Source organism: Bubalus kerabau, chromosome 5 (genome assembly GCF_029407905.1).
Source record: "Bubalus kerabau isolate K-KA32 ecotype Philippines breed swamp buffalo chromosome 5, PCC_UOA_SB_1v2, whole genome shotgun sequence".
NCBI classification, from domain to species: Eukaryota; Metazoa; Chordata; class Mammalia; order Artiodactyla; family Bovidae; genus Bubalus; species Bubalus kerabau.
Genome location: NC_073628.1, coordinates 11,818,945 through 11,842,228, shown reverse-complemented (window position 1 = coordinate 11,842,228; position 23,284 = coordinate 11,818,945). Strand labels below are relative to the sequence as shown.

General features: G+C 43.2%; 1 pseudogene; it reads right to left on the bottom strand.

Moving 5' to 3' along the window:
* Positions 1-247: 247 nt before the first annotated feature.
* On the bottom strand, positions 248-9,273 carry LOC129654151 (pregnancy-associated glycoprotein 1-like; annotated as a pseudogene).
* Between the last annotated feature and the right edge of the window lie 14,011 nt (positions 9,274-23,284).

Below are 23,284 nucleotides of genomic sequence, written 5' to 3'. Positions count from 1 at the left end.
CTTCCCTTTCCTTGAAGCCAGTTGGAGGTGGGCTCCTCTCAACTGTGATTCAGACTTTGTTCTAGATCCTTCCCAATCATTGTACACCTCCCAGACACAAACAAAGGCTCCTGTCTGTTTCAGCACCATTACAAGTGAAACCCTGTATTCTTTAATGAGAATAGGGTGTACAGACCACCAAATACAGCTCACCAACATCCTGGGCAGGAGTACCCTAAGTGTGATTTAGTGCTTGCTCAGAGCGGCCTTACTGATTCCTCAACCACTCCAAGCATTTATACTGCCTTTGCCAGCCAATCCTGTCATTTCCTCGATCAAAGACTGAGAAATACAGCCTCAGGAAGACGTCACCCAGGATCCAGTTCTCTCTAGATGTCCTAACTGTGTTCTCTTTAAAGGTGGTATAGCAGTGGCCTCTAGAATCCTGGGGGAGTCAGAGACACACACCAGTCAGCTTGAGCCTTTATGTGTGACTCCCACAAATATCCAGACCCAGCAAAATTCTTGGTTTTATTTCCCTCTTTTGGTAAGTATCAAGGGGTTTTCTCATTAGCAGGGGATATGAGAGTTCATCAGCAACCTAAAAGGGCCAAGACATGAGGTTGCCATGAGGAAGGGTGTGGGAGAGGGGAGGACTGGGAGGTGGGGATACAGAGGAATAATAAACAACAAAGACCTACTGTAGAGCATAAGGAAATATATTAACTATCCAGTCATAAACCACACGAAAAAGAATAAGAAAAAGAATATATATTTCTGTATGTGTATAACTGAGTCACATTGCTGTGCAGCAGAACTTAATGTAACACTGAAGATTAGCCACACTTCAATAAAATTTTTAGAAAGGAAAAAGAGTCCATAGTTCTCCTCTCTCCCTGTTTCTTTCCTTCTGCATCCTGCTCCTTGTTTTCTCTGAAGAGAATGCTGGTTCTCCTCCTGCGTCTCCACAATCCATACTTTATTTAAAAACTTTATTTTGTATTGGAGTATAGCGGATTAACAATATTCTGAGTTTCAGGTGGACAGTAAACAGACTCAACCATATATATCCATGTATCCTGGTCACAAAAATACCCCTCCCATCCAGGTTGTCATATAATTAAGTGGAGTTCACTGTGCTACACAGTAACTCATTGTTGGTTATCCATCTTAAATAGAGCAGTGCCCACAACACATTCTTGAAGACTTAACTCAGGTACTCTGAGAAGCCACCTTCAGCCCGCACTCACCCACTTTGGCCACTCCAGGCTTGGGTGGGTAACTTACTCTGGTTCCCCATCCCCACCAGTCAGTCCATAGCCCACATCACCCCGAGTAAGCCCCTAGTGCCCCAAATGCAAAGCAGTTTGGGATGACATTTGCATGGAATCCAGTGCAGTTTTGCCTAGAACCAAGCAACCGTCCACATGGCTCCATGAGTTTACAGTTTTAGAATTCCTGAAATTCCCTCCCATCCTCAAAGCCTTCTTTGAGCCCATCAGCCAACTCTGAACTCCCCTAGGGAGCTGACATGAAGCCTCCACCCTGTGCCAGGGCTGAGCAGTCACTGTGCACCCTTTATTCACATTAGCATCCAGCCTCTCCACAGAGGGGTTGGGTAGCCTGACTCACAAAGTGGGGACCTGGCCAGAGTTAGGGGAAGATGCATCCGAGAACTAGGGTGACCATATAATTTATCATCCAAACCAGGAAAACTGCGAGAAGGGAAGGGAGACTGTTAATCCCTATGGTGGGACAGCACACTGAGACTATCCCCAGCCATTCTCCTTGTCACATGACTTATTTCAAGGACTGTTAGAGCTGACTTTCTGTTTTCATCCATCTGAGGGTTCAGATTGAACTGAAGCTCTTTAAATACTGAGGACCTGAGTGTTCCCCTCTCCTTGTGACTCGCACCATGCCAGCATGGCGTGGTGTCTCCACATTTATTTCAGGATGATCAGTGTCCCAGACGGCCTTTTACTCTGAAGTGGTTCGTATTGTGGGAGGCTCTGGCCAGCCCCAGGGCTCAGCAGCATCTGCAATAGTGTGAGATGGCCTGCAGAGGGCACCCTCTTCCCAGCAGCAGCCCAAGGGTTCCTGCAAGTTCCTATTTGATAACCACCCTTCAGGGTTCTCCCCTCACCTTGAGGATGTAGGCTTGAGCTGGTACTGGGTAGTTGATACCATCGATTATGAAGCTAATAGAGGACAAGGTATTGACTGCAAAACATGGAACATAGTGCCGTTAGAGAGAGGGAGAGAAGTTGGCCCTGGAGATCCTTCTTGTGTGTGGAGACTGGGAGTGACCCTGGGGCTTGACCCTTCACCTCCGAACCCCGTGGTGTGGTGCCGATGAGCTTCTGGATGTTATTGACCAGTCTTCTTGGGCCAAGGATTAGTGATGTCCCGGTATCCACAAGGGCCTCACAGCCGCCAGAACAAGCAATAACCTTTCTTTTCATGGAGATGCTGAGAGACAGTGTGACAAAGCAGAGATCAAGGTCATTCTGAGTCTCCCCAGAGCTTCCCCCTTCCCGACTGTCTTCTAAACAGCCCTTTGTCTCTTGCTCTCTTTTCCTTTGCTCCCTACACAGCACCTTCCTTGACATTCTTGAATGCAGTACTTGAATACACCAGGCTCTTTTGCACCTTGACGCAAGCTGATCTTCCTTCCTAAAGGAGCCCCCTCCCCTTTGACTAGCAAATTTCTTCTCATCTTCCAGATTCCAGGTTAATTGTCATGGTTTCAGGGAAGTCTTTCCCCTGGTGTTTATTAGTATACTTTCTTGACAGTCTCTGTAGACACTTCCTCATACCTAACATGTACCAAAGACACAATTCACTATGTGTGTGTCTCATTCCCTGTTCATCTGCCTTCTTAGATGGGAGGGCGAGTTTTATTCTCATTGCCTCCCTAAAGTGCCTGGCACACAGTGGATGCCCAAGGCTTGTCTGTTCAGTGAATGAATGAAGACTGTGTGAATAATAAATAAGAAACATCCAGAGAGCTATATCTTGTGGGGAACAAATAACAGGTCAATCGCAGAGTGAAGATGAAGATTTGCTAGGGCAACAGATTCTCATAGTGGTAGGAGAGAGGGGCTCCTCTGGGAGAGGGTGTCTGCCAGCACTGCTCCTACAACCAGCTCAGACCCTGAGACCCTGGCCAGGAAATACATGACTAGCCCACAGAAACTCCAAAAGATAGGTCAGCTTTTGTCTGAGGGTATCACACAGAATCCTCTCAATTATGCCTCTTGTCCTCAGGTCACTCCTGGATCCCACCTTCCTGATTCTCTGTTATAGCCCCTGCCCCACTGTGTGCCCATGAATGTGGGATGTCTATTTTATTAGTTGCTTTCAAGTCTTAAGACTTCAGCAAATCTCTCTACACTGCTCAGTAGCTGCTCCCTTAGGAGACCAGTTCTACCCATTTGCTGAGGACTTTCCCTGTTTTTAAACTGACATTTATCTGTACTGAGAACTTCCTTTGTCCCAGGTAGCCCCAGACAATTGGTCATCTTATATCTCTGTTCAGGCTGGATAAATTCTCCCTGATCCTCTGTTCACCACACTGTAGAGTCATCTAACCATGCTCCACACCTCACAGGGCAGTGGGTGCAGCCCTCTCCCAGGTGCACAGACACCTCCAACCCTTTTAGGACCCTGGTCAGAACCCTGGTCAGAACCCTGGTCAGAAGGCCAGGGGATTATGAACCCATGGGTGGTTTGCATATCTATCTGGTTGTGTGTTTGTTTGTATGTGTGTTTGTTTGTGTCTCTGTGAGTGTTTGTGTGTCTCTGACTAGCTATGCATGTTTATATGTGTCTCTGTGTCTGTCTGTGTTGTTGTGGGTGGTGTATATGTCTGTGTGACTATGTGTCTGAGAATGTATTTGTGTGTGTCTGCCTGTGTCCATGTACGGTAGCGGGAGCATCACTTGGGCTGACCCTCAGAGGGAGAGGTTACCAGTCCATGTGTACACTCCAGTCGCCCACGTGGATCAATGGTACCCAGCTGAGCGCTCCCTGGTAGTAGGATTTATCCACCCCACCAAACATCACCACACTGCCTTTCGCCTGCATGTGTAGAGAGAAGAGAGGGGGGATCCTTGGAGGACAGTAACAGCAGCACTGTCTGAGAGCTATGATGGTCCACCCATCAAGGCCCTAATAAGGTCCCCATAAACAGATGCAGAAATCGAGGCTAGGAGAGATTGAGATCCAGATTGAGGTCAGTTACCAGCTAATGAGTGATACAGAAGAGGTTAGAAGCTGAGTCACTTAGCTAGGCTCCATCCACTCTATCTTCTGAACATGCTGTACCTCCTGTGACCTGAGTGCTCAGACACACTCAGAGGACACGGTGCTGAAGCATATTGGCTTTCTCCTTGTCTAGCTTGTCATTTTTCAGGAAAATCAAGGCCTGAGAGTTCTAAGGATGTGGGTTCAGGTCACCCAGAGTTGGCTCTGCTGGCCTGTGACCTCTACTGTTCAAAGGGCCCCACACTCAGAAGGGACCCCACCTATACTCTCCGTGTCTTGAAATGCCTAATATTTCTTGAACAAGGAATCCCACATGGTTGTTTTGTGTCCCACACTTTCATTTTTCACTGGCTCCTGCAAATTGGGTAGCTAGTCCTGGGCTGCCAGTGGAATGCTAATAAGGAAGGAAAAATATCCACCATCCTTCTCCTTCCTTCCTGATCAAACTCATAAGCAAATCATATTGCTTTTTCCTCCAACTTGTTTCCTGTTGCCTTCCACTAGTCTTCCTCCTCACTCACCCGCCTAGACCAAGTTATTGGTCTTGAGCCCAGGAGCAGCATTGTGTTCCAGTAAAACGTTACTTATAAAAGCCAGTGGTGAAGCCAGGTACGGCCCTGGGGCTATATTTATCCTGGGTTAGATTGTCTCTCAGGATTCTTCTTTATCAAGTATTCTGTAATTTTCGTGCAACTGAAAGCATCTTAAAGCTAATTTAGAGAAAGGGATTGTCCATCTCAGACGTACTTGCTCAAGTAGAAGGCAAAAGCAGGCTCAGAAATGGCACCATGATTCCTCAGGTTGTCAAAGATGGGGATGGCTCCAAAAACAGATATGTTGGTGTAGTTCAAGCCCAAGATGCCATCAAAAGGTACACCCTCACACCCGTATGCCACAACGTTTAGACCGAACAGCTGGTCAGAACTTACAAGGTACCCAATCTGTGGGAGAGAAGATACATGAAGTGGGGCCAGGACTGGGCTGGGGTGTATTGCCATTAGATCCTCAGAGAATTGCGGCAGGGTTGTGTCTTTGCTGGACCTCAGATGGTTAGACCAAGCTGGGAGGGGAATTTGAGTTCCATTTGTGAGAGGTTGTGAATTTTAAAACATCTGTCCCTCTGAAAAACACCACCTGAGTGAGTCAAATTGGCCTTGTGGCTTCTGTCCAGGTGGGGCAACCAAGAGTCAGGCCAGGACCCATTGGTGCTCCCTTGTGGACAAAATGAGTTGAGAGCAAGGTAGCCTTTTCTGTCAACACTATGACCTAATGACAGAAATGGACTGTATTCTCTAAGGTACTGTGGATTCTGTATCTGTCCAGGAAGATGGAAGCCAAAAACACAGTCTTGCTTGCAGGGATCTATGAAACTGCTGCCTGGGAAATTCACTTTTGGGGATATGTGTGTATTTGTGTGAGTGTGTATGAGAGAGAAAGAGAGAGAGGGGAACTACTCAAGTACTTTGGGGAGGCAGGCCATACATCTTATGAGACTCTCAAAGGCACCCTAGAGTGAGAACTCATTTATCAGGCCCCTTGACATCTCTGGCCTCCAGTGTCCCACTGTGGATACCTGAAGCCCTTGACTGCCCCCAGGGTCCCCATATAAGTTTTATACTGTCCGTAAATACCCTACAGCAACTTCAGTCAAGAAAAGCCAACCAAGCTCCACCGTTTACCACATGTGGGCCTCAGCAAGGCCCTTGCTGTCTGTACCTCAGTTTCCTCATATGTCTCATGAGCTAATCAGACCACCTGCTGTGTTGTGTTGTTGCAGGATTAAACCAATTATTACCTGAAAGTGCCTGGAACAGTCTGTGAATATAAAAGTGGGCGCTTTTTTCCCCTCTTCTCGCTCCCAGGAAAATAAACCTTGAGCTGCTCATGAGCAGAGGAGCTGAAAGTCCACACCTCAAGCCACTCCCTGGGTTAGCTAATCCATTTGCTCGTGTGTCACCATGGACACTGCCTCCCCAGGGACAGGATTCTGTGGGTAAGATGGCCGATATCTATGGGAGTCAGGCTAGGAAGGGTCCTGACAGATGGTCCTGCATCTGTTTTGCAAGTAGGGGTCACTCCATAGCCAGTCCTGACTCAGCTTCTCTCTTTTTTTTTTTTTTTTCAGCTTCTCTTTACATGTTATCCAAATGGTGTTATAAGCAAGAAATCCTTTCATGCTCCCAGATCCATAGGTGATGCTGAAGGTGTTTTGGTTAGGCTGAAAGGTGGAAGACTTGTAATGTCTGACCCTAACTTATGTAGCTGCAGACACAAGAGATGAGTGTCATCAGGTGCCAAGGGTGGAAACAGGGTGGCAGAGCAAGTGAAGGATGGTCTGGGTAGGGAGTACCTGTACTCACAACAGGCTGGACTTTAGCAAAAGATGGAAGGCACCCACAAATCAGATAAGCCTGTGTCAAAGATAACCTGGAACTCCTCAGGGTGTGTTCCAATGGTGACGTTACCCATGTAGAGCATCTACAGGGAGAAGCAGGGAGTGGGTTAGTGGAGAACTGGCTACCCTCTATTCCCACACTGATGTCTCCCTTTGGGTGTCATACATCTCTTGAGATCACTTTCCTACCACTGTGAAGCTCACAGCCTTTGATCACAGAGGTGCTTGCATTTGATTTTTTTTTTTCCTGTGCTACACTGTATGCAGGATATTGATTCTATGACCAGGCATTGAAGTGGTATTTTCTGCATTGGAAGCTCAGAGGCATAACTGCTGGACCTCCATGACCATTGGACACCCAGGGAAGTCCTGGTGCCTTCATTTGAGAAACTCTGTAGTCTCTTCAAACTCAGCCTTTGCACCCCCTTCTCCAGGAGGTCCTTCTTGATCAACTCCAGACACTCCCTCTAAACTCAGACCACATCCAGTCAACACCACACAAGTGACCCTTTCATTTGAATGTATTTACTCTTTGCCTATCTCTCAGGCTGCCTTGGGCATTCTTGAAGACAAAACAAGCCCTTTTTCTAATCTAAAAACAGTAACGACTGTGTTAGATTCTGATGGCCTTACACGGAATACAGGTTCAGTAACTTTTTACTGTTGCGGTTCTTGCACCTGTGGAAACTGAATTCCTCTGCCTGGGGATTCACAATTGCTTTGCAGTTTGTTCTACCTTCTGATCAGAGATGATTCACTCTTCATCTGTAACTAGTTGACTCCCTTAGTTCAGAAGGAACTGTTGCTGATGTTTCTGTTGCTGCATCACTTCAGTCGTGTCTGATTCTGTGCAACCCCATAGACAGCAGCCCACCAGGCTCTACCATCCCTGGGATTCTCCAGGCAAGAACACTGGAGTGGGTTGAAATTTCCTTCTCCAATTCAGGAAAGTGAAAAGTGAAAAGTGAAAGTGAATTTGCTCAGTCGTGTCCACCTCTTAGCGACCCCATGGACTGCAGCCTACCAGGCCTCTCCGTCCTTGGGTTTTTCCAGGCAAGAGTACTGTAGTTGGTTGTCATTGCCTTCTCCTCAGAAGGAACAATCTCCCTCAAACTAATGACACATCTTTGACACAGAAATGAATGTTTACCTGCCACCTGGTAATTTCTCAGTGCAGTCACCAAGACAAGAGTTAAGGATGATAGTGCCTTCTCCTCTGGGTGGGGCCCGTTTTGCCCAGTGTTTCTGCCTCCTGCAGGAGCCCCAGCCCCAACATCCCACGTGGCATCTCCAGATGGGCCCCAATACTAGGCTAGGACACCAGGGGGGCGCTGTGGAGCACCATCCTCCCAAAACACTCACATCCATAATGTTCCTCAGGGGGTGAATAGTTATATTTGAGCCATGAGAAGAAATCTGGGACAGACTGTAAGCATGTTCCTTGAGGAAACTTTTCAGCATGTTTTTTTCACTTAGGGTATTTCTCATGGTCTTCACTTTCCTTAGAGATATTCTTTCACTGATTATTTGACAAAGAAAACAAAGAAGATGCCACAATTAGCTGTCAGTGTTAAGCTATAACTGTCATTGCAATGGCCCTGTGTATTTTCTAATCATTTTTATAAGTCACCTTATTACGAGAATTTTATGCATATTCCATGGCAAAGATGCAGGTTTGAATAAAGATTCTGTTCTGTAATGTTGGGTAAGCCATATGACCATGTGGGGTCTCAGTCTCCCCTTCAGTAAAATGGTGGAATGTAACAATACAAACCCTCTGAATAGGACATCTTGGGGATAGTGAAGTGATGGATATAAGGTGCCTGATAAATAGGAAGTCTCAACAATGACACTAGCACTGCTGTTGCCACCCCACTGTATCCTTCTCATAGAAGCTCAGGGAAGGAGGTAGAAGGGGGATTCCTGTCCTCTTTTACAAGGGAGGAATTTGAAATTCAAGAGACTTGTGAATTGGCTGTGGTCACACTGCTTGTCAGATATAAAACAGTGTATAAGTAGCTCTCCCACTCTTTCTCAAAGTTGAAAGAGAAGAGAGAGTTGAAAGAAGAATCCAGAAGATAAGGAACAAGTTCAGGAAATGTAGAAAATTAAAAGAAAAGTTAAAAGAAAACACCACAGAGAGAAATACACTCACAGAGAATTCCAAAGGGGTGGAGAGATACATGATAGTGATGCATAGATGCAGACATAGACATATACACACTGAAGTAGAGAGGGAACAAAGAGGACATGCTAAATAAGAGGTAGAAAAGTGCTATTCCACAGGACCACACCTACATCTGCATTGACTGTGCACTGAGCAATTGCAAGGAGTTCCAATTTCAATAGGTCATGACATGACTGGACCCCAGAGTTGTGCAACTATGCAAATCTACACCAAGAACCTTGGGTCCCACAGTTCCTATAGCAAGGTACTTATCAATATTTAAGGGTTTAACTTTAAGATTGTCAGGGAAGTATTCCATTCTGTTCTAAAGCTGATGAGTAGAAGAATAATCAGATGAAAAGAAAAATCACAGAAAAGAAGATGATGTGGCTTACAGTCTCCATACTTACATGATTCTGCAATTTGAGAAGACCACCAGCCCGAGGAGCTCAAGCCAGTTCATGCTTCTTTCCTGGCTCCAAGTACTCAGGGAAGTTCAGGTTCTTAGCATGTAATGGTGACCGGGAGCCCCTAGTTATATATGCTCTGACATGCCCTAGTTTAGCACTTTAGGCCAATAATAGGTCTGTAATAATCAAAAAGGTCTCGATAAAATATTTACCTTCATCAGTGTCCTTGGAGAGTGGACTTTGAAGCTTCACAGAATACAGAGAATTGAACTGTAATCTCTTCCTTGAAGCTTGGCTGGAAAATCAAACTGATCTTCATGGACATCTAAGAAGATGGAGAACCTTGCCTACTTGGATAAAAGAACTGCTAAGAACATCATAAAAATGGATACTAAGGGCCAGGCTCGACATTCGTGTTTTCATGTCATCTTCCTAGCCAGTTCATGAGATATGCATGGCTGTCTTCATTGGAGAGGAGATTGCTAGGAGGATAAGTTGTCAAATGACAAAGTGAAGACTTCAGGGACAGCCAAGGAACATACAACTGGCTTTAGGTAGTGGGTCTAATGGCAGACATCAGGGGCACCTATGATGCCAGTCTGCATCAAAGATTTAGGCCAGAGCAGTACGTCAATTGCATGGTTTCAGTATTGGAAGAAATGTCATATGCATCCACAAGATATTTTATATTATCCAACAAATATACAAGGAAGAAATGTGTGCTAGGTTCTGGGTTAAAGGCTTCAAAGTCCAAGTTGATCAAGATAAAAGTAGTCTTTTTTTTTTTTTACATTTTATTTTATTTTTTTTTCTTTTTTACTTTACAATATTGTATTGGTTTTGCCATACATCAACATGAATCCACCACAGGTATGCACGTGTTCCCCAGAGCTAGTAGTCTAGTTCTCACAAAGTCATGGCCGCAGGAGGCAGGAGGTATGATAATAGGACTAGGTGGCCATGTTGAACCCTGGGCCGCACAGGCCTTACCACTGGGAGCAGCCTTTCCTCCACTTTACCCATGCTGGAAATTAGGCCAGTTGGCCATGTTTTCAAGAGAATCGGAAGTTTGGATATTTATGTACAATCTACTGATTTTAATATTAGCAACTAATCTTTTCCAAAAAAAAAAAAAACAGTGGAAATGAAATCTCCACAGCAATGTGCTGGAATCAGCCTTCAGTCTCTGCAGGTTTTTATTTCTTGCCTGGAGTTGGGAGGGCAGTGGGGACAGAGAGGAATTTAACTCATGTCGGTTGATTTACAAAGAGACTGAATGCATACTGAACATGTGTGTTTCCTTTCTACTTATAAAGAAAGATCATCAGGGACATACAAACCAAAAAAATTTAACTGCTGAAGATAAATGGATATATTTTTGATATAATTTCCCCATAGGGTCTATGTCACGAAAAATTTTGTCTGCCAAACCAAACATACAAAAAAATAATTTTGAAATGTCTTCCCAATCAAAGAAGACAAAACAACTGTGGCAGCCAAGTAAAGACAATCCTGTTTAATGACTCATCCAGGACTCCCAGGGCCTATTCCTGCATGAGATCTATCCATGCCTGTCCCTTGAATACAACAGGAGCCTCTCCTGTTGCCAAGTGTGTTTAGATGGGGCACTGTGACCTAATCCTCATTTTTGCATGTTGTTTAAATTCAGTTCTGGTCGATAAATCCCAACAGGGGGAATATGACGTCACTGACAAAGGACACACATACATGCCTTTTGAACTATGGTGTTGGAGAAGACTCTTGAGAGTCCCTTGGACTGCAAGAAGATCAAACCGGTCCATCCTAAAAAAAAATCTGTTCTGAATATTCACTGGGAGGACTGATGTTGAAGCTGAAGCTCCAATTATTTGCCCACCTGATGTGAAGATGAGTGCAATTGTGCGGTAGTTTGAGCATTCTTTGGCATTGCCTTTCTTTGGGATTGGAATAAAAACTGACCTTTTCCAGTCCTGTGGCCACTGCTAAGTTTTCCAAATTTGCTGGCATATTGAGTGCAGCTCTTAAAGTAATGCTCAAAATTCTCCAAGGCAGGCTTTAGCAATATGTGAACCATGAACTTCCAGATGTTCAAGATGGTTTTAGAAAAGACAAAGGAACCAGAGACCAAATTGCCATCATCCGCTGGATCATTGAAACAGTAAGACAGTGGCAGAAAAACATCTATTTCTGCTTTATTGACTATGCCAAAGCCTTTGACTGTGTGGATCACAATAAACTGTGGAAAATTCTGAAAGAGATGGGAATACCAGACCACCTGATCTGCCTCTTGAGAAATTTGTATGCAGGTCAGGAAGCAATAGTTAGAACTGGAGACAGAACAACAGACTGGTTCCAAATAGGAAAAGGAGTACGTCAAGGCTGTATATTGTCACCCTGCTTATTTAACTTACATGCAGAGTACATCATGAGAAATGCTGGGCTGGAAGAAACACAAGCTGGAATCAAGATTGCCGGGAGAAATATCAATAACCTCAGATATGCAGATGACACCACCCTGATGGCAGAAAGTGAAGAGGAACTCAAAAGCCTCTTGATGAAGGTAAAAGAGGAGAGTGAAAAAGTTGGCTTAAAACTCAACATTCAGAAAACGAAGATCATGGCATCTGGTCCCATCACTTTATGGGAAATAGATGGGGAAACAGTGTCAGACTTTATTTTTGGGGGCTCCAAAATCACTGCAGATGATGACCGCAGCCATGAAATTAAAAGACGCTTACTCCTTGGAAGGAAAGTTATGACCAATCTATATAGCATATTGAAAAGCAGACATACTTTGCCAACAAAGGTCCATCTAGTCAAGGCTATGGTTTTTCCAGTGGCCATGTATGGATGTGAGGGTTGGACTGTGAAGAAAGATGAGCACCAAAGTATTAATGCTTTTGAACTGTGGTGTTCAAGAAGACTCTTGAGAATCCCTTGGACTGCATGGAGATCCAACCAGTTGATTCTGAAGAAGATCAGCCTTGGGATTTCTTTGGAAGGAATGATGCTAAAGCTGAAACTCTAGTACTTTGGCCACCTCATACAAAGAGTTGAATCACTGGAAAAGACTCTGATGCTGGGAGGGACTGGGGGCAGGAGGAGAAGGGGACGACAGAGAATGAGATGGCTGGATGGCATCACTGACTCGATGGACGTGAGTCTCAGTGAACTCTGGAAGTTGGTAATAGACAGGGAGGCCTGGTGTGCTGGGATTCATGGGGTCGCAAAGAGTCGGACTGAACTGAACTGAACTGATGGGAAGAACTGACTCATTAGAAAAGACCCTGATGTAGGAAACATTGAAGGCAGGAAGAGAAGGGGAAGACAGGATGAGATGGTTGGATGGCATCACCAAGTCGATGGACATGAGCTTGAGTAAGCTCCAGGAGTTGGTGATGGATAGGGAAGCCTGGCATGCTGCAGTCCATGCGTTTTGAAGAGACGGACACAACTGAAAGGACTGAACTGAACTGAACAAACTGAGAACAAAGAGACTGATAAACCTAATTGCATCAAGTTGGTGACTAGCTGCCCATAACAACACATTACTTAAGTGGCTTTAAAATTCAGAATTATGGCTACATTTACAGTGGGATATCTTCTAAGGAAAAACAAAAGTACTGCCCATCCAAAACAAAACCTAAGAAAATCAAAAGCAAAACAGGAAAGAAATCTGAAACTATATTCAACAACTTATTGTTCCTCACAAATTCTGTTATTGTGACAGAATCATATGCATGTTAACAGGTAAAAGCAAGACAATAACTAATACTAATGTTCTGAAGTAAGCCTTTCAGTGGCTAGAAAAACAGGTTCACACATAACATAAAGAAGTTTAATTCAAACCCTGCTGTCTTAAATCTTGAACTGAAAGCATAAGTTTGTACCAACTAATTATATTTATTTTTATTTCATTTTTTAAGGAAAATGTGTACTTCCTACTCTGACCAATGTAAAGCCTACAAGCAATGACAACTTGATAACAGTGACTACTCTGAGGTCTAACATGTAGCTTCTAAATATATTTCCCATCACACAATGCATGGATTCTTAAAGAGATGGCTGATTTCAGGACTGGGTAAAGAGATGCACAAAATAATCTTGGGAATCATTAAGGACCAGAAAGCTAAGGCACTTCGAAGCCCAAAGGGGACTGGACAGAAAGTATAGGAATCCAAATGAAAAGGCCAAACATCTATCAGTTTGTTGGACAGAATGATGTTTCTGCTTCTCAACACACTGTTTATGTTTCTCATAGCTTTCATGCCAAGAAGCAAACATCCTCTGATTTCATGGCTGCAGGCACCATCCACAGTGGTTTTAGAGGCTAAGATGAAGAAATCTCTCACTGCTTCCACCTTTTCTCCTTCCATTTGCCATGAAGGATGGGGCTGGATCCCATGATCTTAGTTTTTTAATATTCAATTTTAAGCTGGCCGAATGTGTCCAAATGTTAATAAGCAACATCTAATTTGTCACTATGATAGATTGCTAGGGCACCAATTCATCATTCTGAGCACTGAGAAAGGAAAATAATCATCAATATGTATGCTATTTTTGTTTCTATTAAGCATAAGTTATGTAACTACAAACAGTTCCAGGAAAACAAGCTAGATTGTCCCTTCTGGGGGTGATGAGAGAGTGATAGGGAGCAGTTATTATACAGATGAAGCCTCACTCACTGACCTGCAGCTCACCTCCTGCTGTGGAGATCTGGTTCCTAATAGACCAAGGACTGGACTGGTACTGGTCCTGACCCACTGTGCTGGTATTGTGGACTCCTGCTCTAAACCCAATAGTGGGACATTCTGTAAGACAAGCCACCCTGCTTCCGCCCAGTTTCTGAACAAATAAATGGCATTAAAATTGGGAGAGGAACAGCTATTTAGTCTTAAAGGAGAACAACCAAGTGCAACATACGACTACATTCTTTCAATAAACTGTGAAAACTGCTTTTTGAGAATCAGGGCAATTTGTACATGGACTGGGTATTAGATGTTAATTTTATTGGGAACAAACAAGCATTTTTTTCACATCCTATCATTTTACCCCAAATACTCATTATGTATATTTTGTGAAATGTTCATCTTCTCCCTAAAGCACTTCAGGAAATATGAATAAGGAGTAAAAGAGAATATGAAATGACGGTCTGTCTTGATTTAAAAACAGAACTGCATAGCTGCTATGGATTGAATTGTGTCCACCCTTGACTCCCAATGTGATGGTATTACGAAGTAGGGCCTTTGGGAGGTACGCAAGTTGACATGGGGTTTTGATGGTGGTCCCTCATGATGGGAGTATGCTCTCCCTCTTTTTCTCTCTTATTCTCCCTCTTCCTCCTTCCCTTCCCCCACCACAAATGAGAACATAGCAAGAAGAGAAAGACCTGATGCAAGTCAAAAATGTCTTCACCGGGAGCTCAATCGCCCACCAACTTGAAGTTGCATAGTCTCCGGTCTATGACAACCTGTGGGACTAAGAGGTTAGTTTTGTAGTTATTGATGCCGAATGATGAAATATAGGGTTCATGACCCTCTTCTTTCTTATATTTGTTATGTTTGAAATCGTTTTGTAGTAAGAAGTTTATAGAATGAAGTTTCTGTCTTAGTGATACCCTGAGGGGCCCAAGATAGCAGATTCAGGCAGCTCCCTGATGAGTGTTTGGAGGACCACATGCTCCTTGCTCCAACTCTTCTCTTGTCATCTGAAAACCATCCCCCCCCCATACCTGGCAACCTTACCTCCAACCCTATCTGCATCTCCACTCCCCTGCTAAGCTACTGAGTCATCTAGTTGGAGATCTAGATGATTCAGGACAGGGTCTGGAAGGAGAAGGAATGCAGACATTTTTAGAAAGAATGATCTGGGCAGACCCCTCCTTAGTTTTCCCTTCTTTATTGCCATCTTCAGGTGAGGGATAGGGCCTGGGTAGAGAGGAAGCCACAAGTGAGACTGCATGGATATTTGCCAGAGAAGGGAGGAGGAATTCACAACCCAATAACCAGGAGGCGGGCAGCTGCACAGGACCCAGGAGGGAAGGAAGAAGCACTGGGGAAAGAATAGTGTGTACCTGAGGGCTAGACCTACCTGAGTTTTCCTGTTAAACTTAGAGGTTGTGTCCTTCCTGCTTTAATTTCTGCTCCAGATGTGGAGGGGCTAGAGCTGTACTCACTGGTAATGAGCCGCAGGGAGAGGGACAGCCTCCCCCAGGAGCACTTTGATTCCACTCTAACTGTGGGTATCATCCCAAGCCAGAGAGCAAATGGCAGGTCATCCAAAAGATGACCTACTTTACAAAATTTGTCTAAGAGTCCTGGCATATCTTCTTTCCAGAGTTTTTTAGGAGAGATGATTCATTAGCCTAATTTGGGTTATGCTGAGGATTCTACAAGCTTCCCCATTGGTAACTTCTGACTTATAACTACCTGATCTCATCCCATAGAACCTAAATGATGGTAAGTTCCAGTGGGCAAGGCCTCTAAGGTCCTTGGTGTCACAGCAGCTGTGTGCCAAGTGGTCTACCACTCTCAGACCTGAGCCCAGGACCCATGAACATCACCAGACAGTTACAGCCCCCTGCCCGCCAGAAGCAGCCTCAGCTTCCTCAGCAACACCCACTGCCGAGCCACTTGTCCACTGATTGGCACTGAGCTTCAGTCTGGAACAAGTGTTCAGGAGCAAGTCCAGTCTCCCTCATCCAAGAGATGGGAAACTGAACCCTGGGGAGTATGACTCACCTTAAGGCTGCAGGTAAGTTAGTGAAGACTTGAGACCCAGGAACTCTGGTTCCTAGGCTAAGAGACTTCCAGGAAGGGAAAGATGAGAGAAAGCTCAATTGCATCCACTACTGGATAGCTCTCAGATGTCTGCAAGCACCAGAGGGGAAGTTCCTTTCCCTTTGCCCCTCAAGTCTGGTTCCGATTTTATCAGCAGACCTGCCTCCATGTAGCAGCAGGAAAGCAATATTCAGGGAAGTTTCTTTTGGATTCCAGGCACAGTGGGGGAGCCCCTGCTGTAGTGACCCCAGGAGGCAGTCCTGCAGGTGGTGACTGACTCACTCCCAACTCAGAATCCAAAGAGCTCTCGCTCCTCATTCACACAACACAGACCTTGGGTGACTGGATAACATGCACCTGCATTCCAGCGAGAAGCATTCCTTTCTCGGCCCTCTGGAAACATAGATAAGTGTCATATATTTCCTCAGCGAACCCCTGCTGAGAGAGGCTGGGGTCTGAGACTAGCCTGGATGAAACGGATGTGTTCCCTCTTTGATGCTCAAAATAGACCTTGGAGATTCAAAGGCCTTGAGAGGGTTACAATCACACTTATGTTTTTTCAGAACTTTCCTTTATGAATCTGGTTGGAGAAAAAGGACAGAAACACAGGATAAGGCTGGACATCTCTGGGTCCCAGCTGACTGTGAGTTGAGTTCCATCCACCAGGCTTCAAAGTCAGGTGCTGATGTTATTCACAAGACACCTTTGAAGAAGCAAAAGAGGAAAGAGTTTTTGGGCAGAGAGCAGTGTGGTCAAAGGGCCACGGGAATCACACAGGGCAAGATGAAACAAGAGTCATTAGTTGTTTCTTTGCTCTATCAGTTCCTTGGCGTTTCTACTCCTGAGAACAAGTACATGGAAATAGAGGCATTGGTGGTGCTCCTGGCACCTAATGCTCCTGGTGATAACCAGTTTGTGGACACTTCCCTGAGTCCAGAGCATATTCAGCCTCATGATAGCCCCAGTTTCTCCCTTCTTGGGAAGGCTGACGTGGCTCATTGCTGCTAACTCACAACTTAAGCATGGGATGAGGTCATGGTGGTTGACCTGTAGGCCAAGTTCCAAGCATGGAAGGAAGGTTGTCAGTGGAAGGGTAGCCATTTATTAACCTTGGTTACATTAGTCCTTAGCACGGGCTACTTCCCACGTCTACAGTGATCTTTTCCCAGCATTTGCATGGCCAGGTCCTTCTCCACATTTACCATCATCTCAAATGAGTCTCTCTCAGGCTTGTTTGCCTGGCCACTGCACTCTCACTAGCACAGACCCTGATCCAAAAAGTGCCTATAGACACTTTCCTCCATCAAAACAATAATTATAGTTACCAAAGTGGGAAAGTGGGAGAGGGACAAATTGAGAGTTTGAGATTAATATCTGTATACTACTTTATTTAATAGATAATCAACAAAGACCTACTGTACAATATAGGAATTATGTTCAATAGTCTGTAATAACCTGTATGGGAAAAGAAAGAATGGATACATGTCTATGTATAAAGGAATTAATTTCCCATACAAATAATATTAATACAATACTGTAAATTAATTGTACTCCTATATAAATTAAAGACTGAATTTTGAAAAATTCTTATGTCTAGAGACTCGTGGAGTTCTTTAGACTCACAGGATTCCAGATATGATGCTGGAGATGGCAGAGTGGGTACAGAAATTGAGACATTATCTGAGGTTGCATTTTCCTGAGCTTTGGTGTCTTTTTACTTCTAGTGTCACCTTTGATTTGTCTTTGGAGGATCTAATACAAAGGCTGTGAGGCACCAGTTTGGTGTTAGTTGAAGGATGAGAGGGAGGTGCTAGTGGGAGAGTGAAATCCCAGCTCCCTAGTCTTGGGTTGGGACACCTTTGAGGCAAAACTTTTGTCCTAAGTTCCCTATGAAAACCAGCTGTTCCATCCCTCTCCACGACTTGCATGATATCAGACCCAGACTGGTTCATCCTTTTTCATGTCCTGCTTCCCCTGAGACCTAACTGATTTCTCTATGAGAATACTTTTTTAATATAAATTGATTTACTTTAACTGGAGGCTAGTTACTTTAGAATATGGAAGTGGTTTTGCCATACATTGACATGAATCTGCCACAGGTGTACATGTGTTACCCATCCTTAACCCCCCTCCAATGCCCCTCCCCATCACATCCCTCTGGGTCATCCCAGTACACCATCCCCAAGCACCCTGTCTCATTCATCAAACCTGGACTGGCTATCCATTTCACATATGATAATATACATGTTTCAATGCCATTCTCTGAAATCATCCCACCCTCACCCTCTCCCAGAGTCCAAAAGACTGTTCTATACATCTGTGTCTCTTTTGCTGTCTTGCATATAGGGTTATCATTACCATCTTTCTAAATTCCATATATATGTGTTAGTACACTCTATTGGTGTTTTACTTTCTGGCTTACCTCACTCTGTATAATAGGCTGCAGTCTCACCCACCTGATTAGAACTGATTCAAATGTATTCTATTTAATGGCTGAGTAGTACTCCATTGTGTATATGTACCACAGCTTTCTTATCCATTCATCTACTGATGGATATGTAGATTGCTTCCATGTCCTGGCTATTATAAACAGTGCTGCGATGAACATTGGGGTACACATGTCTCTTTCAATTCTGGTTTCCTCAGTGTGTATGCCCAGCAGTGGGATTTCTGGGTCATATGGCAGTTCTAGTTCCAGTTTTTTAAGGAATCTCCACACTCTTCTCCATAGTGGCTGTACTAGTTTGCATTCCCACCAACAGGGTAAGAGGGTTCCCTTTTCTCCACACCCTCTCCAGCATTTACTGTTTGTAGACTTTTGAATAGCAGCCATTCTGACTGGCGTGAAATAGTACTTCACTGTGGTTTTGATTTGCATTTCTCTGATAATGAATGATGTTGAGCAACTTTTCACGTGTTTGTTAGCTATCTGTATGTCTTTTTTGGAGAAATGTCTGTTTAGTTCTTTGGCCCATTTTTTGATTGGGTCTTTTATTTTTCTGGAATTGAGCTGCAGGAGTTGCTTGCATATTTTTGAGATTAATTCTTTGTCCATTGTTTCATTTGCTATTATTTTCTCACAATCTGAAGGCTGTCTTTTCACCTTGCTTATTGTTTCCTTTATTGTGCAAAAGCTTCTAAGTTTAATTAGGTCCCATTTGTTTCTTTTTGCTTTTATTTCCAATATTCTGGGATTTGAGTCATAGAGGATCCTGCTGTGATCTGTGTCAGAGAGTGTTTTCCCTATGTTTTCCTCTGGGAGTTTTATAGTTTCTGGTCTTACTTTTAGATCTTTAATCCATTTTGAGTTTATTTTTGTGTATGGTGTTAGAAAGTGTTCTAGTCTCATTCTTTTACAAACTGTTGACCAGTTTTCCCAGCAACACTTGTTAAAGAGATTGTCTTTACTCCATTGTGTATTCTTGCCTACTTTGTCAAAGATAAGGTGTCCATAGGTGCATGGATTTATCTCTGGGATTTCTATATTGTTTAACTGATCTACATTTCTGTCTTTGTTCCAGTAGATACTGCTTTGATGACTGTAGCTTTGTATTGGAGCCTGAAGTCAGGCAGGTTGATTCCTCCATTTCCATTCTTCTTTCTCAAGATTGCTTTGGCTATTCGAGGTTTTTTTGTATTTTCATACCAATTGTGAAATTATTTTTTCTAGTTCTGTGAAAAATACCGTTGGTAGCTTGCTAGGGATTGCATTGGATCTATAGACTGCTTTGGGTAGTATACTCATTTTCACTATATTGATTCTTCTGATCCATGAACATGGTATATTTCTCCAACTATTAGTGTCCTCTTTAATTTCTTTCAGCAGTGTTTTATAGTTTTCTATATATAAGTCTTTTGTTTCTTTAGGTAGATATATTCCTATGTATTTTATTCTTTTCATTGCAATGGTGAATGGAATTGTTTCCCTAATTTCTTTTCTATTTTCTTATTATTGGTGTATAGGAATGAAAGGGATTTCTGTGTGTTAATTTTATATCCTGCATCTTTACTATATGCCCTGATTAGCTCTAGTAATTTTCTGGTGGAATCTTTAGGGTTTTCTATGTAGAAAATCTATGTAGACAATCTCTTTAACAAGTGTTGCTGGGGAAACTGGTCAACGGTTTGTAAAAGAATGAGACTAGAACACTTTCTATGTAGGGTTTTCTATGTTTTCATGTCATCTGCAAACATTGAGAGTTTTACTTCTCCTTTTTGAGTCTGGATTCCTTTTATTTCTTTTTCTGCTCTGATCGATGTAGCCAAAACTTCCAAAACTATGTTGAATAGTAATGATGAGAGTAATGATGAAGAGTAATGATGAGAGTAATGATGAGAGAGGAATAAGACCTTTGTCTTATTCCTGACTTTAGTGGAAATGCTTTCAATTTTTCACCATTGAGGATAAGGTTTGTGGTGGGTTTGTCATATATAGCTTTTATTATGTTGAGTTATGTTCCTTCTATTCCTGCTTTCTGGAGCGTTTTATCATAAATTGATATTGAATTTTGTCAAAGGCTTTCTCTGCATCTATTGAGATAATCATATGGTTCTTATCTTTCAATTTGTTAATGTGGTGTATTATGTTGGTTGATTTGTGGATATTGAAGAATACTTGCATCCCTCAGATAAATCCCACTTGGTCATGATGTATGATCTTTTTAATATGTTGTTGGATTCTGTTTGCTAGAATTTTGTTAAGGATTTTTGCATCTATGTTCATCAGTGATATTGTCCTATATGTGGCATCTTTGTCTGCTTTTGGTATTAGGGTGGTGGTGACCTCATAAAATGAGTTTTGCGGTTTGTCATCATCTGCAATTTTCTGGAAAAGTTTGAGTATGATAGGTGTTAGCTCTTCTCTAAATTTTTGGTAGAATTCAGCTGTGAAGCCATCTGGATTTTTGTTTGGGCTTTTGTTTGCTGGAAGATTTCTGATTACAGTTTCAATTTCCGTGCTTGTGATGGGTCTGTTAAGACTTTATATTTCTTCCTGGTTCAGTTTCGGAAAGTTTATTTTTCTAAGAATTTGTCCATTTCTTCCCAGTTGTCCATTTTATTGGCATATGGTTGCTGAGAGTAGTCTCTTATGATCCTTTGTATTTCTGTGTTGTCTGTTGTGATCTCTCCATTTTCATTTCTAATTTTTTTGATTTGATTCTTCTTCCTTTGTTTCTTGATGAGTCTGGCTAATGGTTTGTCAATTTTATTTATCCTCTCAAAGAACCAGCTTTTGGCTTTGTTGATTTTTCCTATGGTCTCCTTTGTTTCTTTTGCATTTATTTCTGCCCTAATTTTTAAGATTTCTTTCCTTCTACTAACCCTGGGGTTCTTCATTTCTTCCAATCACCTAGTTGATTTAGGTGTAGAGTTAGGTTATTTATTTGACTTTTATATTGTTTCTTGAGGTAAGCCTGTATCGCTATGAACCTTCCCCTTAGCACTGCTTTTACAGTGTCCCATAGTTTTGGGGTGGTTGTGTTTTCATTTTTATTCGTTTCTATGCATATTTTTGTTTCCTTTTTTATTTCTTCTGTGGATTGTTGGTTATTCAGCAGCATGTTGTTCCACCTCCATATGTTGGAATTTTTCATAGTTTTTCTCCTGCAATTGACATCTAATCTTACTGCATTGTGGCCAGAAAAGATGCTTGGAATTATTTCAGTTATTTTGAATTTACCAAGGCCAGATTTGTGCCCCAGGATGTGGTCTATCCTGGAGAAGTTTCCATGTGCACCTGCGAAAAAGGTGAAATTCATTGTTTTGGGGTGAAATGTCCTATAGATATCAATTAGGTCTAACTGGTCTATTGTATCATTTAAAGTTTGTGTTTCCTTGTTATTTCCCTGTTTAGTTGATCTATCCATAGGTGTGAGTGGGATATTAAACTCTCCCACAATTCTTGTGTTATTGTTAATTTCCCCATATTAAAAAAAAAAATTGGCTGCACTAGGTCTTCATTGCTGCTCAGGACTTCTCTATTTGCAGCTAGCTGGGGCTACTCTGTAGTTGCAGTACAGAGTACTAATCCTACCTAATCCTCTGTTTCTCTTGATGCATATCCCAAGCTCTAGGGCACTCAGTCTCCATAGTTGTGGCCTGCTGGTTTAGTTGCCCTGGGGCATTTGAAATCTTCCCAAGCCAGGTCTCAAACTCATATCTTAAGCACTGGATCAAAAGGGAAAACATTCTGGAAGGAATTTGAAATACATCAGTTTTACATGAAACTTGGCACCATGGCCTGTTTTTAAGGAGACCAATAGAGGATTGTCCGCTATTTCAAGCAACCTCCTGAGACCAGCACTGATTTAAGTTCCCCTCCCAGGTGTTCCTACAGCATCTTGAAGCTGTCCCCACCATGTCGCTTTGTTCTTGCTTGAGTTTCTGAAACCCACACTAGACCACAGCTTCCAGAGGGCAGGGCTGTCACTTGACTCACTTGTAAGTATACATCAGTAGATCTCGTCTCATTATACCAGACTCTAATGTCAAGACAAGGCTAACACAAAGATCCATTATTCTATTATAAGTGTTAGGTTACAGGTTCAACTACTGTAATCAAACCTTAAATAACATTGTCTTAAATACAATACAATTTCAATTCTCTTTCATATTATATTAGTGCAGGTCAGGTCCCTGTTGGAGAAGACTCTTGAGAGTCCCTTGGACTGCAAGGAGATCCAACCAGTCCATTCTGAAGGAGATCAGCCCTGGGATTTCTTTGGAGGGAATGATGCTAAAGCTGAAACTCCAGTACTTTGGCCACCTCATGCAAAGAGTTGACTCATTGGAAAAGACTCTGATGCTGGGAGGGATTGGGGGCAGGAGGAGAAGGGGATGACAGAGGATGAGATGGCTGGATGGCATCACTGACTCGATGGACATGAGTCTCAGTGAACTCCGGGAGTTGGTGATGGACAGGGAGGCCTGGCATGCTGCGATTCATGAGGTCGCAAAGAGTTGGACATGACTGAGCAACTGAACTGAACTGAACTCCACAGAAATGGGGACCCACTTCTTCTTTGTTACATCTTCCACCCGTGCTACTTACCTCTGGTCTAACATGGCTGCTCCAGCTCCTGTCATTACATCTGCATTCCAGCTAGTGGGGCAGAAAATAATACTTCCATTTGGAAGTGACATATCACCTCTACTCAAATTCCACTGGCCGAAGTATCTTCCATGGTCATGGCAAACCTGGGGGTGGTGGGTCCACAGAAGGGCAGGGGAATGCGATCCTACTACAGAACATACATGATGAGTAACAAGGGCCACCACCCTTCAT